The sequence below is a fragment of the Mercenaria mercenaria genome, chromosome 11 (assembly GCF_021730395.1).
Source record: "Mercenaria mercenaria strain notata chromosome 11, MADL_Memer_1, whole genome shotgun sequence".
Classification (NCBI taxonomy): domain Eukaryota; kingdom Metazoa; phylum Mollusca; class Bivalvia; order Venerida; family Veneridae; genus Mercenaria; species Mercenaria mercenaria.
Window position 1 is genome coordinate 35,244,534 of NC_069371.1, and position 16,052 is coordinate 35,260,585.

Consider the following 16,052-nt stretch of genomic DNA (forward strand, 5'->3'; position numbering starts at 1 on the left):
ATTCGTTTTAGAATTAATTAAAGGCTTAAACACAACACCTTGTAGATATCAGAACACCAGTAACTTGTGATGAACTTTCAGGTACATTATCCAAATGACAAATGCAGACCACAATGCTCTGAAGAAAAAAATCCTGTAAAATACATATCAGCTGCAAAACACCAAAATTCAAAGGCACGAACATAATTTGACAGACATTCGTGGCAGGTTTCAGATTAGAAAATGTTCAAGCGAAATGTTAATCAATGTGTGCAAACTGACATTCTACATGTATATTTAATTGTGCTGATTATATAATTTCATTAACACCAAACAGACAGTGAAAAGGTTCTTGTAATGCTAGTTTAACTTATTATATCTGCTGTAAATTTAACATTTAGCAAAGTACTGAAATGTTGACTATTTTCTCTGAGACACTTTAGTAACATCCCTTGTGCTCACCATGTTTCTTTCAATTCATGCAGTTTCTCGCTTAGCTCAATGGGGATCACAGCACAGATCTACGGATCTCGGGGTTGTGAGTTCGATCCCCGGACGAGGCATATGTTCACCGTGTCGATGTGATAAATGACGTTGTTCCCACCTCTGATTCATGAGAGGAAGTTGGCAGTTACTTGCGGAGAACAGGTTTGTACTGGTACAGAATCCAGGAACACTGGTTAGGTTAACTGCCCGCAGTTACATAACTGAAATGACGTTATAAACAAACAAACACTTAACAATATTTTGCCGAAATCTATTTCCTCTGAAAATTTTCAGCCGAGTGGAGGAAGGAGAGGGGAAGGGGAGGCGGCGAGGCACGGGTCACCTAGCACTGGATCGGGCCTGAACACCGCCCCCTCCCATCTCAAACCTCCCTACGTAAACTCTCCCAATCCTTGAATCTCTCTAGCTTTGTGTTTACCTTTTAATCAACACAATCCAACCAGTGTGACGGAGTTAATAAAAAAGACTGCCATGGCCTAGCTTACAACAAAGACGTTTTTGGGCAGATGTTGCACTAATGTACAAAGATGTGAACTTCCTCGTGGCTGCTCCGAACTCTTCCATCCAGTTAATGCAATTGTGAAATCCCCAAGCCAAAGCCATAGTATAAAATTTATTCCCTATCAGACAAGGATAAATACTTATCAATACTCATTTTTCCCAAGGACAGTGATTAGTTGGAACCTCCTACCGGACTCCTGTGTTATTTCTTCGAGCCTGGAGGCATTTAAATCCTCTGTGCAGCTTGTACCATTCACAGTGTAAGGAAACTGGAAACTTTATAGTGTAAAAACAAGTTGATCATCAGATTGTCTTTTAAAGTGCAGTGTGAAACAAAACACTAGATACTGTCATTACAACACCGATATCAAATGTATATAGCTTTTATTTTCTGGAGCACTTCACAGTGCACAACTGTAAAGTCACCCTTGGCGTAGATGTCTACACTGGGATGTTGCCAAGTACTACTATTGAGGTTGAGGTATGCATCCCAGGGTCGAGTTATGTTGACAATAGTTTGGGTGGGGCCAATAACCGTTACGTTTGTTTACATTTGAAATTAACTGAATTATAACAGCTAAAAAGTGTACTTACATAATTACTCAAAATGTAACATCTCACATTCCCGAGTGACATAATTCTGTTCTGTAGGCTATTTATAGCGCGCTTATCTATTTAGATCCGCTGACTAAACTGTGTTGAAGGTAGTCTCGAAAAACAATGATTCAAACAGGAATTATGTTGTTAGTCCGACCTTTTCCTTAGCCTTCGTAGTCGTTGATAATTTATGCTTTGTCCATTAAACATACCAAGTATATATGTATTAAAGAACCTCTTCATTGGTAATAATTGGTTTTGATTGAGTTTTCTGAGAAAAAGAGAAATGAAAATTGTCACACTATATTCCCAGGAGCATTTGTGTTTCCTGAGATAAAACTGTACACAGCTGATGCATTCCAATTTTTATGAATTAGTAGATTTTTTCTAGGCTTCTACACTTTGATTGTCGTCATATCGAAAACGGGCATTTTACCGAAAGATGACCATGGAAAGCGTGCATAATTATGTGTTCCAGTTTGGGACCAATTAAATCAATTATCAAGATAACAATACTGACGTTTTAAGGAATTAAATGCTATTATTTAGTAACCATATGGAAGCTAGAATACACCGGACTGCTTAAAGAACACACTTTAATACACAAAGGCACAATATATTCCTTAAGTAAAGTAGGCGTCTCTTAAGGCCACTGACTTTTAGTCGATTGTCCCTCAAGCTGATGGTTCGAAACCTCGTTTGGTGTAGAATTCGTTCATGTCGGGAAACCATTTAACTGACGGAAGCTCGGTTGTTCTATCAAGGTCCCCGCCTGTGCCTGAACTGATGCCCGTTGTGGTTCCTGGGGTCTTCAACCACTACCAAAAGCTGGGGAATTGCGATATGACCATCCATTTTGTCAGTGGCCTTAAAACCAGCATGACCAGTCTATGTAAGTGGTACTGTTCAGTACTGAGCTATACAAACTACTGCGTATTATTCAGTACTGAGCTATATTAAACTGTTACGTATTTCTTCATATACAATGATAGACACTGGGATAACACAGACTTTTTATATCCATGGGACAATAAACGATTGAAGCATAATTCTACTTTCTTTATTCAACTTCTCATGTCTATTGGTCTCAACTTTACACACTTGAAATACCAGTCCACCTCATTGAACTGATTATTCTTTATCTCTCTTATCAAACTTGTTCACATCTGATCTGCTGTGAACTTTTGTATGGTTTCAGAGTCTATCTATCGTCTTGAATCAAAGATTCTGTCATTGTGTTTCGACAATGTGCAATGTCCTCACAAATATTTATCGTCCAGCAGTTTTGATTTCTAATAATTTTGAGAACTCCATATTTTAACTGCTCACCACTGACGACTTGAACTGATTTCTTGAAAATTGAACTTAAGTTACTCTATAATAACTTCATACAAACTGTTACATATTGTAAATACATGTGTTTTTAATCGCTGCAAGTAAAAGTTTCCACAATGTCAGACTGCCTTAGTCCATTCCACAGCCTGTACTCAAAAATGAACTTTCATTTAATAACCGGGTATCTCCGCATCGAAAGAAAGCCTTGAAGCAAAATGTTATTTCAACACTAAATGTTACAAATCGAATTTTAAAAGCTGTTGATGATCAAAATTATCTTATCCGGATATCTTTAATTCACAATTTGAATGTTTTCAATTGAAATTTCAATCACATATCACTGTTGAAAACGATTATAATTTATATGACTATAATTACATCATAGCTATCTTTTCATGAGGTTGGTTATTGATTCTGTTCATATTTGAGGTGATCATGAAAATATTTTATCCAATAAAATTTTTGCATTAATTATACGGGCTCCCATTTCGTCCTTCCTATTCTTTTATAGATGATAATGACAACACTGTTTATTGGTGATAAGATACGTTATGTTACCTAACGGGTAAATAAGGGGAGAAACTCGTATATCTAATTTGTCTTATCAACGGTAAATACAGGGTACTGTCCCTTGATGAAAGAAGACATTAGTTTGACATCAAGCAAATAAGCTTTCACGGCAGAAAAGTCACTTAGTAGAAAATAGTAGCATCCTATTATTATAAAACAGAGGTGACAGTTTTGGGAGAATTACAGTTTTATGTCACGTGGTGCAAGTCAGATTGACACATTAGCGGCAACGTTTTTACGATAAGTACCCTCGGATATATATCAAATAGACAGGATCAATCGTTGCCTATCCTGTAAATACATAATTATAAGATCAGATAAAGTGTTTCAATTTCAAGCAATCACTTTAGGACCAAAGTTATGTCATGGTATAAAAACTTGAATATTAAGACTGAGAGAAAACAGTGTAGACGGCTGGTAACCCATTCGGCAGAGCATTAAAATGATATTCTGATGCCACGGGTTCGAGTATCGGACTCACCGCACATTTTCGTTACCCTGTGACATGATGCTTTTATCTTATTTTTAATTTCCTTATGCGTAAATCATTCCTAGAGGCAGAAGTTTTTCATTCGCATAATTGATCTAGCAAAGGTGAACTATCCATTGCAATATTTCAGCGATCAGTATCAGCAAATTAAAAGAAATGTAATACAGCGTTTAAAATAAATCAAACTATTACCATTATTTGAGCTAAACGCTGCATGGTTGTCAATTTGGCGTAGTGTGTTTATCAGCGGTTTTCCCGGACTGAGATTAAATGTTAAGGGATTTCAGTTAAAACACCGTATATCAAGTTATAATTAAATTCTGGACAAAACTGTAACCTCTAGAATGTTGAGAGTACAAAAAACATTGACTTGATGATAATATTAGACAAATGACACAAGAAGGCAATCACTATAGCTCCCTTTCAGACCCTTTTGACGAAATGGGCTAAAACACCCACGTACTCTTTATCAATATCACACTTAGGTATAATTGTGTTCTGAATAATTCACATCTATTTGTAACAAATAAGAAGCCAAGATATTCAAATATTACCAAAGGCTGCTATAGAGAAAACATTAGCAAGTCTATTTATCAATGGGACACAACTATACCTAGATCTAAGTTGAAAGGAGAGGACCTTTAAGTGAGGCTACATACAAGTATGATGAAGATCTATCAAGCGTTTTAGCTCTGGCACCCCCTAAAATTGAACACTTGGGTGAGAGGGCCTTGCCAGGATGCTACGGACCAAGTTAAATGTAATTCTGACCAATAATTTCAGAGAAGCAGATGATTATGTAAACTGTGATTGACGGACGATGGACGCTGGGCCATGCACCTATGCTGATAGCTCACCCTGAACCTTCGGTTCAGGTGAGGTAAATAGTGTAATAGACACAGTAGTTTTTCATTACTTATATCCACTTGAATTTCAAAAACAAATGTGACCCGCCCTTCTCAAGGAATATCACCAATGAATCGTGTTAACACTAACAGTTAACTATACATCATCACATAAAAGCTAATGTTTTAACAATCGCTATTTGTTTTGTATAGAAATACAGAAAGCGTTTATTTTAATTGACTTTTGTTTAAAGGCGCTCGCGATAGTTTTTTCGGACGGGTCGATATTTACCCTAACACCGTGTCAATTTGGTTGTGTTTCTTACGATTTAGGATGAAGTGGGCATATGAAAAATGGCTCGTGGTCACTCGACTGTAGTCATATATTATAGTGCATTTTTCCACCCTGTAAAGGCTTTTCTTTGCCAGATATATGCTTATGATGTTGATTGTAAAGGAATGTCGCAGTATTTTAAAGCCTATTACTTGCTTCAAAAGTGATTTGAAGCTGCTTGTAAAATGAAAGTGAAAGTAGGTATTTCTGATGTCTCCTACCAATATTTAGCGTTTCTCACGTGTCTCAGTCCGTTGACCATGTTTCGCTGCATTAGGTCGACCCCATATTTTTTGGATATTTTTGATTGCTAAGACTGACCTTCAAGAAATGGGTAGTCTGCAGGAAAGTGAAAGGCTAAGTCTTGATAAAATTTGTTAAAGTTGTTAATTTTATATAGAAAATAGTAGCGGATGCATTTAATACCTTCATACCTTTAGCTCATTGCAGAGTTGGAGCGGTCTTCTGCGCATGCCCGGAAGTGATTATCTAATGTAGCGTACGGCAAAAATGCCCAAATTATTGCATGTTCGCATGCATTTAGTGTATAATATGTATGATATACTGACTAGAGGTTAGGGTTAGTATCACCATGGTTACAAAATATATACATTTAAAGTACTTTTAGTTCAAATTGCTTCAATCCGGCATATACTGGAGTCTGTAATTTATACCGGTGCTCCAACTCTGCATTGAGTCACAGCTGTTTCTAATCCCGTACCGTACCCATACCGTACATCCGTATTCGTAAACTATAGGTTTTGTTCGGAGACAGGCTGAAACTTACATCGTTCTATGACATCAAAATACTTCAGAAACACGTTAAAATCTGCTTATTAAGAAATCTGCCGTTTGATAATTTGATATATTTCTAAGTCATTTGCTCAAACACTGAAAGAGAATTTCGTACCAACCTGCGTTGTATAAATGCCCGCCACACACCACCTCGTTGTAATTTGATTTAAGCGAAATCTAATATGGTGACTATCAATTTTCTTCTTGTTTTAGATTAGGTAGACATAACCAAAGGTATGTGCAGAGTTTGATTAAATTCTATTATGTGAAACTCGATAAAATAGCAGAAGTTCCAACTTAAAATTGACAAAAATAGCCCTTGGGCCTGCAGAACAAGTATTCCTTTCTTTACAAAATCATTTTCTTTTGATTTCTATGAGCATGTTTCAACTAGATATATTGTTTTCCGTTATAAAAATGCTTAGATATCAAATTTATGCTGGTTATTGTACTTTACGGAAATATATTTTAGGAGTATAGAAATTTTGAAAAATGTTAAAAATAGCACCATATCTAGGGGCAAATTAGATTGAAACAAAGCTGGTGACCTAGTATTTTTATTTCATTTTTCAATACATCATAACATGATCTTTAAATACAGAACATTCATCAAAATCTATTATTGTGAAAAAAAAATACGAAACTGTAGCGAGCGTCCTTAAACACTATTAGTGCAATTATATTACGCGCTATCTGATATAATTCAAAAGAATATGTTCAAAATGGCATCGTTCCAAAAACAACATATTTTTATAATTAGCGACAGAAATTTCAAAAAGAACATTAAGTTGCATCTTAATTTACTTTTTGTCACATTTATGTGCTTTTAACCTAATTTGAGGATGAATTAAAATCAGGAACTGTATTTCTATCACAAAGTGAATTACTTTTCTACGGTGCCCCTAAAGTGACATGTTACACACTTTTTTCCACTTAGGTAATGTGAGACTTTTTTTATTTCGTTTAAACGAAATAACTATTTCAAACGAAATGATTTCGTTTTAACGAAATAACTATTTCGTTTAAACGGAATCATTTCGTTTAAACGAAATAAGTTTAAACGAAATGATTTCGTTCAAACGAAATAACTATTTCGTTTATTAAAACGAAATCATTTCGTTTATACGAAATGTTATTTCGTTTAAACGAAATGATTTCGTTTAAACGAATTAGTTATTTCGTTAAAACGAAATCATTTCGTTTAAACGAAATGTTATTTCGTTTAAACGAAATAGTTATTTCGTTCAAACGAAATGATTTCGTTAAAACGAAATAGTTATTTCGTTCAAACGAAATGATTTCGTTTAAACTTATTTCGTTTAAACGAAACGATTTCGTTTAAACGAAATAGTTATTTCGTTAAAACGAAATGATTTCGTTTAAACGAAATAAAAAAAGTCTCACATTACCTAAGTTGGAAAAAAGTGTGTAACATGTCACTTTAGGGGCACCGTACTTTTCAACGTGGGCTGATCTTTCTGGATGTGCTTTCTGGCATTATTTATTTTGATTTTGTTTTGATACTATGCATGGAAAGAAAACTACTTATTTCTGTAGCTAGCTGCTGTATGTATGTAAAGAACTGAATGCCATTTTTATGTGTTTAGTTAACATAAACCATATCGTGACTGCAGGCAATTGATCCATGGTGGTATTTCAAACTGTTAGCGACATTTACTAATCGACATATTTATATCAAATATATCATTTCAGCATTTCTATAAACACTCCTTTCAAGATCAACATGTTCAAACACACAACGGAGGCATCAACTCAGGGCGCCAAATTCATCCTCTACTAATATAGACAAAAGCGATCTGACAAGAAGACAGAGCTGGAGAAAGTCAGAAGAATAGAGAGAAAAACCTTTTAAAACAGGCATGTCTGGAGATATTATCGTAGCTTTTTGCAAATGGTCAACCTAGTTTTAAAGGTGTCTAGTATATTACGCCGATACACGCAAAGCCCTCCTTTCAAGTTTCTGGCCCGGAAAGAAATCCTATAATATTCCTGAACGTGAATGAAAAAAATACTGAAGGAAACAAATACAAAGATGTAAGATATGCATGCATATTGTGGATGATAGCGTGAAACTGAATTTATTTGTGAAATGTTTCTTTCAAGACTGTAATTCAATTATTTGCGTGAATAATTCTTAGGGAAAATATTAATTAACCTTATCAGTTATCAGGTCTATAAAATTCTTATCTTGAATAAATACAAAAGCGTAATGTCAAATTGAATGATCTATTTCTTTGGCTTATTTGGTGAATTGTTGGCAAATAATGTGTTTCCTAAGAGGACCAATAGTTTCAAAAGGTCTTAATGCATGACAAGAGACTGTTTTTCTGATAGTCAAATAATACATTTATATAAGAAAATAAAAAAGCTACATTCAATGTTGTTAATGCCTGTGAATCTTTTTTCATCTTATCATTTGAATTTCTTACAAGAGGATACTTACCCGTTGAGAAATAAGTTTAAGAACTTCCTAGTATTTAATTTGCTCAAAATAGTCTAGCCTTCTTATGAAATACTAGTGCACTTAAGCATGCATTGCAATGTATCATAATAACATACAAATTAACTGAGATTTTAGCACTTGTTATTATCATTACTATTTAGGCTGTTGGGACCTGCGCGGCCGAGTGGTTAAAGTTGCTGTTTTCAAATACTTGAAATTCCTAACTAGATTTCATTAAGATAATTTTTCTAAAAAAGAAAGTTTTATAAAAACAAAATCAAATAAAAAATGCAGATTCAAGAATGATATCATTTTTTTTAATTATCTGACGTAGTGATTTAAGTTTTGGTCCCAGATTAACTAGTTTCAAATTCATCCGGAAATTTACTAGAAGAGACATTATCACTAAGTTCTAAGATTTGGCCGAAATTATAACCTCTAGTTTGTTAATAGTAAAATTGTTGACGACAGACGACGACGGTCATAATACAGTCACAATAACTCACCCGTTTAAGTGAGCTGATAACGAGCATCGGTGGAAACATCTTGCCTACATATTACGGTGAATGCCATTTCCTTCTGTCGTGTTGGCGTCGATACGCGAGAACGACAAATTAGCGAGCCAATACGACAAAGCAAATAATTGTTATTATGGTGGGACTCCTATCATGGCAATACAATAATTTGTCGTATTTGCGTGTTCACGCCCTGCTGACTCGCCAATTCGCAAAACGTCAGAACAATAAATAAAGACGCCGATAAGACAAATAAGGCATTTGTTGTTCTGTATGAGGCGGAGACAACACGTCAGAACGATACATAAATGCGTCGATACGATAAATAAGGCATTTGTCGTTCTGTAGGGGGCGGCGACAACACGTCAGAACGACAAATAAGCAACCCGGTACGACAAATAACGTAACAGTAGGGCTTTGGGCTCAGAGAAATGCCGACATAAAGCAGTTGAATGAAACTGCTGTTGGGTCCGTCCTTACATGAAAATACTTATTTTTTAGCAATGATGAAAATCAATAATAATAATATATCACTGGCATATACCCAATACCTCTTTCAGTACAAACAATTGGATAATTCGCGTCAAAAAGGTTGTAACGGAATCTTTCTTGTCGAAGTAACAAGCAATCTGAAAAACTTCAATAATGTGTACTACTTCTTTCAGTGGTATTAAGTAACAATGCACTAAAACATTTCTTAACATAACTAGGTTTTTTCGTTCCATTGCTTCGAGTTTTGATTAAGATCACCAGTAAGCAAATTTTGTGCAATTCATTGAGCTGGAAACAGATGTACGGCTTCGGGTATTAAATAGAGATTCAGAATTTTCTAACAGATGGGCCAATGAATAAATTGACAGATATATTTATAATACTTGACATACGTAAGACAAGATTGCAGAACTATTGTTTTAATCACACAAATCTCATGTTTCTTATTTCGGAATCACCCTTTTGCTCTAATCAGCTACTGTTTGATCCACCTTTTCTGTAACAGGGTTTTTTGGGGTTTCAGCTTTTCTTTGCAAGGTCTAAATACATAAATTATAGATCTTAATACAAACTGTAAAAAACGTTCTAAAGGTTTTCTAAGGCTGATAGTAGCATCAATTGGTAACTTTTAAAATATCTTTTATGTCAATTTTATTGCCAAAAATGTGTTTTTCCTGTGTAAAACCTCGAGCAAAATTCCAATTTTGGAAACAAAAGTTTTAAAAACATTACTCACAAAACAAAAATCCACAGAAATGTTACATTTATGTCAACGATACGATATCCTGACGTCTTACTGCATACCATTCACAAATACAGTCAAAAGTAATATTTCTGTTATCAAGCAAAATGTAAAACAATACAATGGGGAAATACACATTTTACATTGAAAGAGAAAACCCTTAGTACGGGAAAGATGTATCAGGCAGAAAGAAGCATTCTTTTAATGATAGAAGTGTAATTGGATTGTTTTATTCACTTCCAAGACATTCATGTAATTACCGAGACAAATATTTAGATTTTCAGTCTGCTAACAGTCTGTGATATTTTACAGTATAAAAAATGAAAGCCTAAAAAAGAACCGTTACTTTTATCTAATAAGCGTTATTGAATAACCAGAACATTTGTTCCCTCAACCAGCTGTTTGGTCTCAGTGGGTGGTTTAGTACCACAATTAAATTGGGCAGGTATTCTAGTACATTTTGTGTGATTACTAGTGTTTATATAGGGGAAGATAAAAGGTAAATTCTTAGTAAGAAATAGAAATGAGGACGACACACGACTGTGAAAAATAAGTGTATACTATATAGTGATACACATACAACATTCGACCTCTGACTTTGAAATTAAAATTTGTTTGTCAAAACTTAAAAGACATACGACGTTGGAAAACTAAATAATGTTGAGGAGTGAACGACATACCTAAAAGGCACATAAAATTTGTCTATTGATAAAAAAATAAATGTCGTTCAAAAATAGCAAACGGCATTTTGGATCCCAATAAATTAGAAGTAGAACAATGAATGGCATGTACCATTCAAACTATTTTAATTGATACAAAAATAACGTAAATAACGTTCAGCGGACGACACATGACTTGCGACGTTTATAATTTACACTTTTTGAGGAAGTTATTCTCTTATAGTAGACATAATTTTCAATAACATGTAAATGAAAGGCATTTTACAAGGCTATCTTACAATTGTACCCAGATTACTATTTAACAACACAGAAATATAGTTAGAATTAAGATGTACGATAATTTATATGGTTGCGTTTTCTAGGTAACCATTTATATGTTCGGCATATAGGCAGAAAATGGTAATAAACATCCCCATAAAAATCAGATTGTGATATTCATTGTCGTTAAAAAGTCTTTTTACTTTTAACAAACCGTAAATACGAATATGAGTAGCAGAGTATTTACGTAACTTGTAATAACGGTACTATAAAGAGGGAATTTAGTTGTCATATACTTAGTTCCTTCATTCAAGTGCTCGGAATGACTGTACACTTAGGCAAATCTAATAAAATGAGAAATAAATTATCGCATAACATTTGCGTAGGAGCAGTTTTAAAATTTGAGAATGGGGGGGCGGGGCACGTTCCACATTCTCAAATTCCAAAGCTAAACAATGGTTCCCAGATTTATGACGAACACTTGAAGGATAAGAATAACCTTTCACAACAGGCCATGCTTTTTCCCGACCTATTTTGGACAAACACTCTCCCTTTCTTCAGTGAATAGTACATGCATTTCTATTTGTATGATCTTTGAATAAGATACATTTTACCTTTTTTTAATGTTTGTCTTCTGCGAAAATGTAGATTTTGTGGCCCCTCCTCTTACACCTATGTGCTAGATGTTGCAGTTGGTACATATAAACGAGGGAAATGCACTGCTTTATTTAATTCACTTTGAAAAATTATAACTTAATGCATGATTAAAACAGATGTGAACATTTAATTTGATGAAACTAAAAAGATTATTTACAAGTCATATGTCCTCGCCAAGCACTTATTTTACCTCAGCCCTAGCAACACAATAGCAAACTATGTTTGACCGAGTCTGCCTATGATTGAGAAGGATACATGCAACACCCATAGCACAGGCTTATGCATATTCTTTTAATAGCCGCTTCGAATAGTGTAAGAGAACGTTTTTCTTTTTATTATTTTTAATTAATCCTCGCGCCCCTTAACTTTGAGATCGCTCCAATGCAAATGTACTCTATTTAACAGTTAATTGTGATACTTATACATTTTACACAATTACTTGGTTTTCTTTGAAAATACTCAGCAGTTTAGATACTGATCTGTGGAAATATATTTTTTTTAATTCTTGATCTAAAAACCTGCGATTTCAATGCAAAGACGTCAAAAACTGTAGAATGGAACGCATCCATATTGAACGACATCTGGAAGAAGTACGATTTTGCAATTCGATAAATTCGATAAAGTAAATCACAAACTATGGGTTTTACCTATCTGGAGAAGGCGTTGTCTTTATATTACCTGATGGGCACTTAATTTCGTTGACTTTTTATTAAAGGTTCTGACTATAACATTTCAGTGTAATTATTTCTGTTTATGTAGTAAAATATTAAAAGATAAATGTTTCCCAGTTATTCAGACGCCAATATTTTAGTTAACTGTAACACTTTTTGGGGCGTCATATAAGGCATAATGAGGAGAGGATTAAAAATACTTTCATGTACTTGAGCTATTTCAAACCGCATATTGCTTATAATTTTTTATACGAACCGAAAACGTTCAGGAGGTGAATGCTTTTGTACGTCCGTCCACAGCGAAAAATAACTACAACTGTCACAGGAGTGACTTATACCCCAACAATACGGTCTTTTCACAGAAGAATGGCAACCATAAGAAATTTTAAAAATACTTAGAATAACATAAAACGTAAAAAAAACTTAATACTTAAAAAAAAATTTTTCCTCGTCTTTGGAGTACTTCATCCTGGGCTTCCGCTGCACTTGTAAGTAATACTAGTATATGTGCCCAGGATGAGGGATGAGGTAAATATAAAAATCTCTTATATTAAAGGTACACTAAAAATGAATAAAAAAAAACTGTCTTACCGACACATGTCACAGAAAAATGTATTTACTTTTTACATAGCACTAATAATAAAAACGTTAGCAAAATACCTAAAATATTGAAAATCTAAAAATAGAATTGCTAAAAATAGACTAATTCTTGGAATTTAAAGGGAAGTAACTCAGTACAAAAGTTTTTAAAAAATGTTACTTCCCTTTGGCTCTAAGCCAATCAGAATGATATATAGTGAAAATGCATCAAATTTAACCTTAAATTCTAAGTAAAAGGGGGCATAATTCATGAAAAATTGGTATCATAGTTATGCACCTTGTGTCACATGATGTGGGTGATAAGGTGGAACATCTATTTTAAGTTTGAATCAAATCCATTTAGTAATAACTGAGATCTAGTGAAATGCATCAAAATTAACCTTAAATTCTAAGTAAAAGGGGGCATAATTCATGAAAAATTGGTCTCAGAGTTATACACCTTGTGTCACATGATGTGGGTGATAAGGTGGAACATCTATTTTAAGTTTGAATCAAATCCATTCAGTAACAACTGAGATAACGCGACAAAACTGACTCCTATATAGCCCCCTCCCCACTCCCCACCAAAAATGTTTGGTGGGGGTATAAAAAAAAATGACCGAATTGATGATAATAATGATGATGAAAATTATAGTAGTAATATTGATAAATATAGTAACGACGGTGAAGATGATGATCGCTACATAAATTCGGTCATTTTTCGGCCGAATTTTGGCATTTACTACCAGAAGGCGTTTCTTTACAATGCAGTATTAATCGTTATGTCTCCGTCAGAATACTTAAATAATTCAAATTATTTCGCCTGTATTACTTTATTTTATGTAAAGATTTTAACTTTAACTGAGATCAGATTCAATTTATTCTAACGATATTCATAGACCATAAGCTGTTATCCTTGCAATATCTTTAAATGACATGAAATGGCGTGGAACTTAATATCTAATTTCTCTTTGAATTTAAACTATGGCGTAGGATGGAAAAATTATGCGCGCGGAAACATTGATATAAAACGAAAATGTAAATTGGCTATCGTTTTGACAATCCTAACCCCAAACTTCGCTTTTCAAAAGAAAAAAAAAATAATTTCGTTGCATTTGATTACTGCTACAAGAACACGAAACTTTTAAAAGGGACATTTGTCTTACTATTTGAAAAGAAAAAAATCTCCGCAAGCGTCCTCTGGTTGATTTTTGTTCCCTGTTACGCTTGTGATACCTCATCAGAATGAATGAAATTTAAATCTCTTAGTTAAAGAGTCATTTGCTATGAGGTATTTCAAAGTATGAGCACAGCTGGGAAGGACTTTACTACATGTCCATATGTCTGCATGAAAAATCCCGTATCCTAATCATATTGTATGTTCCCTCGGTTGAATGCTGTCTAGTAAAGTGTTCCTGTTTTTATTTATTATTTTTTTTAACAAATGTAACTGAAAAAAATCTGATTTATAATTTACTTATGTGTGTAATAAAGTTGATGTAAGTAGCTAGAATTTCAAAAGCATATGTAAATACCTCTTGCAATTGCTGATTTTATCCCAAATTAGAAAATTAACAGTGAGGTCACTGCGTTATATCAGTGACGTCACTATGTCATATAAGTGCTGCTGGTTTGCTTCATTCTGTTATCCAGAGCAAATTTTCACCTCTTCTTTTAATTAGATCTATTTGTTAAGCAAGCATGTATGCGATTCAAAGTTAAGACCAATATTGACAAGGAAATGTAATTAATCCTGACTGTATAAACATTGATTCTTTACAGACCGTTTAACAGCTTTACGTATTTTTTAAAAATAATTATTAATAGGATGCATTTCCTCCATTTAAAAGACATTATTATAATTACCGTGGCAATATCAACACAATTGCTATTTGTTTTAAATGTTAATTTAATCTGTATGTATGTAGAATATTTCTCGGGGTTTTAATTGTTACTATGGGCATGGTGCTAGGTATGGTCGGACACCTTCGTAAAACTACCGACTGTCCGTGAGCTAGCTAGATGGCGTCGTCATATGATTTCTTCACCCTAGGCAAGGCTCCAGGCCCCAATTTCACGAAAAAACTTAAGTAAATACTTAAGTCTGTTATTTTAAAGACGCATAAAGGGCAAAAACAAGCATTAGAAATAACAGACTTAGCTAAGAAATTACTTAAGTTTTTTCGTGAATTGGGACCAGACCCACTTTGGTGATGGGACAAGTGCTTTGAAGTCAGCGACATTTATTTCTCGGTTATGGACGCCTACTGAACCGGTTCAGGACTTTTTCATGTGACAGTAATATGTTTTTCTCGGTACTGTCTGACTAAGATTACGACTTTCAACTGTAAAAGCAACTTTGTGTACATTTATCTTCCATTAAATGTCCGAGTTCGTCTTAGATCATTATAATTGTAATGATGCAGTTGGTAAACTAATTACAATTACAGTCTATGCAGATGTCCTTAATGTACTCTAGTTTTAAACAAAGCTAATTAAAATGTTTCAGTCAAATTGCTAGATATCTGTAGGATACCATTAAATTGGTCATACATATATATGGTGGCTGTGTCTAACTGACAAGAATTAGATTTTGGTTTATATTCAAGTGCAGCGAACTTATAGAAGGGAAAATTCAACACTTCAATGGGATAGATAGCGTTGAGGCACATTTACAGAATAATAATATATATGGAATTTAATTACCTTTGCACAGCCGTCTAGAACTCGTAATAAAATTAAACCAATTCGTGGATACAAGATATAAAGAACACATGCTCTTTCTGTAACACTGATATAAGATTTCGAAACAAACCTTTATTTTTCAGTTCTTACATCAAAAGTAACATAATGTGATATTTGGGATTCTGATCGCAATAATTTTAATATATGTACAGATGATGTTTTAGATATATTAAAAGATAGGCAGAACTGGATTGCCGAATGGCAAATTATCAAATCAAGTATTTCAAAAATATATATTAATGCTTTTAAAAGACAGGTATTTAATTCGGAAAAAATGTCATATTTTCTTAGAAGGC